Source organism: Ambystoma mexicanum, chromosome 2q (genome assembly GCF_040938575.1).
Source record: "Ambystoma mexicanum isolate Mex_15411 chromosome 2q, UKY_AmexF1_1, whole genome shotgun sequence".
NCBI lineage: Eukaryota > Metazoa > Chordata > Amphibia > Caudata > Ambystomatidae > Ambystoma > Ambystoma mexicanum.
The window spans coordinates 1,081,408,564-1,081,411,916 of NC_090924.1; the positions used below are offsets into that span (position 1 = coordinate 1,081,408,564).

The 3,353-nt window shown below is 48.7% G+C and overlaps 1 non-coding gene across 1 annotated transcript; it reads left to right on the forward strand.

Moving 5' to 3' along the window:
- The first annotated feature begins 2,339 nt into the window (after window positions 1-2,339).
- LOC138570429 (U1 spliceosomal RNA) lies at window positions 2,340-2,501 on the forward strand. The gene has a single exon (XR_011303488.1). It is a non-coding gene; the product is annotated as a U1 spliceosomal RNA (small nuclear RNA).
- The last annotated feature ends 852 nt before the right edge of the window (window positions 2,502-3,353 follow it).

Below are 3,353 nucleotides of genomic sequence, written 5' to 3' on the forward strand. Positions count from 1 at the left end.
CCTCGTAAGTGGAGGCAGCACCTCAGCAAAATGCGCACCTCACCTCGCAAGCTCAGGCTGCACCCCTACGAGAAGGTGCACCCTCCCACGTAAGTGTTGGCAGCATCCCAGTGAAATCGCGCGCCTCAACTCGCAAGCCCAGGCTACACCCATGCGAAAACAGGGGCCCTCCCTCATAAGCCCAGTCTGCACCCTGGCGAGAATGCGCATCCTCCCTAGTAAGTGGAGGCAGTACCCCAACAAAATCGCATGCCTCCGCTTGCAAACCCAGGCTGCACCCCTGCGAAAACATGGGCAATCCCTTGCAAGCCACGGCTGCACCCCTGCGAAAACACGCCCTTCACTCGTATGTGGAGGCTACACCCTTTACAAAAACATGAGTTCACCCTCTACACCAAGGTTGTCCAACATACGGCCCGCAGGCCACAATGCGGCCCGCCAAGCCATTTTTATGTGGCCCGTGAGGCTGTATGTTGGACAACTCTTGAGTAAAAAAAAAATAATAAACCTTTGACAAAACTTAGTTGTAACTGAGTAAAGTTCAAATATTTTTTTTTTTTTTTTAAATGTGTCTGTGCGCAAAACTGTTACTTCCTCTGGTGACCCCATGGGGTCAACAGTAGTTACAGAGGTTACAGTCCTCAGCCACGAAACCTTCATTTATTTATTCATGCAATGTTTGTCGGATTTCCGACAAACATTGCAGAAATAAAAGAATTTGTCAAGAAGATCTTGGGACTTGATGATGGAGGAAGGAGAGACTAATTTGTATCACGGCATAGTGAGGGTTATCTCGGGAATATCATTCATTTTCAGTGAGCGCGGGTCCATACAATTGCCCAGTGCTCCCACAAACTATGAACAATGGGATTAATATAGTAGCAATTACTTTGCATTTAAATATCCCATTTCAGGCAAGTAGGACCCACCATGCAAGAGAGGAACGGGCTCCGGCCCAGACATGCCCATTCCTCTCTTGCATGGTGCTCCTAGGGGCAAAAGACGAGCCGAGATGAAGGGAGGAGGTGGTGAGGTGAGACGAAGAGAGTGCTGGCCCGGGAGAATGATTATGTGGACAGGTTCTGTGCAGGAGTTCCTCTCGGCTGTGGATTCCTGAACCCCTGATTAGCCGTGGGCCGCTGCTCAGAGGGCCATTGTGCGGAGTTACTTTCAAGGTTTGTCATCTCTGGACATATGTTTAGCAGGGGTTGCGGCAACACAGCCTGTCTGCCCCAAAAATCGTTCTTTTGAATTGCGAATGTCACCGAAGATGAACCTTTATCAGCTGAGAAACTATAACACACCAATAACACACTGCAATAAAACACTGCAACCTGCAAATGGGCCTCAGTGGACCACCTGCCAAGGTTTCTGGAAGCTGCTTATGATCTTGATCTGTGATCTATGATATGATCTGATATGATAGGTTATTTATAACACGCTTAATACCCATGCAGCAGTGATCCCAATCATAAAAGTGAAACAGGCAAGCCCAACAGGTATAACTTATTTTCACTCTTTTGGTAGCACAATCTGAGGGCAGCCTATACCCTTCAGGAGAGGTGTGAGCTGATACAGTTGCAACACAAAAAACAATAGTAGTATGTTCCCAAAATACCTTAGTTCTTGTCTTTCGGATCTCAACAGAGCCAGGCTTTTCAGCATCAGACCAGAAGCATGGGTGCCTTTGCGCTGGGCTGGGGTCAAGTCGGAGAGCAGCAGCGATGGGCACAAATGATGCAGTTCTGTTTGGCAGTGGTGCTGATTTGCGGGTAGAAAACGCTGGGAACAGTAGGCCGTGCCAAGTGGATGGCACTGGAAGACTCAGTGACCTCTGGGCCCGGACAAGGGAATACTGACCTTTGGCGCTGTGCAGGCTCGGCTGACACAACACGGCAAATGGTTACGGCAAAGATGTCAAAGCTTCAGCATTGTCATTGAGCAGAACTCTGAGATTCTGGGGTGGTGGAGCGTCGAGGTCCAGGATGATTATGATGGTGTCAATGGGGCCAGCGCTGAGCAGCTCCGCTCAGGAGGGCCATGGGCCCGTGTGGGGCTGACAGGCCAGTGGGTAGACTGCAACAGGCCTGCTCGAATCATCCTGCTATTTATACAAATCTCGGGCCGAGCAGGGCCTGATGGGAGAAAGGAACTGCACTACAATCTGCTCTTCTGTTGGGCTCTGCCTGCTGGAGCTTCCACCTACACGCGGGTCAGGCAGCTCTGCAGATGCTCAGAGCTTCTGGGGGGCTGGGGGTTGGGTCAGGGCCTGCCTTCTCACCCTCTCTTAGAGGGGCTTCCCAGAACTGACCCAACCCCTGCCCTCTTGCATGCAACTCATACTTAGCTGGCAGGGGAGAATCTGATCTCAAGGGCAGATCTCCCAGGGTGAGCCTTACCCATTGCACATCGGATTTGCGGACCCCTGCTATATTCCCAAATGCGGGGTACACGACTGCATTATTTCTGGTAGTGGGGGACTGCGTTCGCGCTCTCCCCCTGATTTATTGGTGTAAGAAAAGGTAAAGTGTGCACTAGGCCTGCTAGGTTGCATACTTTAAGATTGTGCTCACATTGCGTTTCTTCAATTAGGTTCACCTTTGGGTGATCGCTTTTCCACATTTTATCTGTTGAATTGAATTATGCTTCTTTCATCACCACAGAGGTAATGTGTATTACAGAGATAAGCCACCATATGTATTGGGCACACTGCACATGCTCAGGCAGCATCAATCATGCTTTGTACAGGACAATGCTGGCCTAAATTGGGAACAGCCAGCATAGACATGTTGCTACAGGGGCATATTTTGGGTACAACCAGCATGACAATGTGTTACATCAGTGACAGTGCTGTCTTACACTGTGGACACATTGATCATTAAAATGTGTTGTGTTGTAAAATGTTCTTTTCTGCTGTTGGTGACATGGAATTTTCATGTTCCCCTTTAGAACTGATTGTACATTTATGGCTTTTTGGTCACCATTTCTGCTGTAAAATGCACCATTTCAACCCCATATTTGAAAAAATATTCCCCCAAACCCTCCCTAGAACCATCTAGCTCCCCGCTACGCTCGGTCGCCCCCACTTTTTCAGAAAAATATGAACACATAGACACTGAAAGAAATCACAAGAAACTAACCTTTGATCACTGCCCATGACACCAAAAGCTATCTTTGGGACTGCATGGCTATCACTGCCTGTGATGCTATTGTGTCAAAAGTCACACAATATTTCTTTTGAATATACTGCTTTGGGTGAGGTTGTTGACTTTTGGCTCGCCGGCCCACTGGGTGACAAAAAGTTAATGCTTCGGCCCCACATTCAAAAAGGTTGGGCAAGCCTGCTCTACACC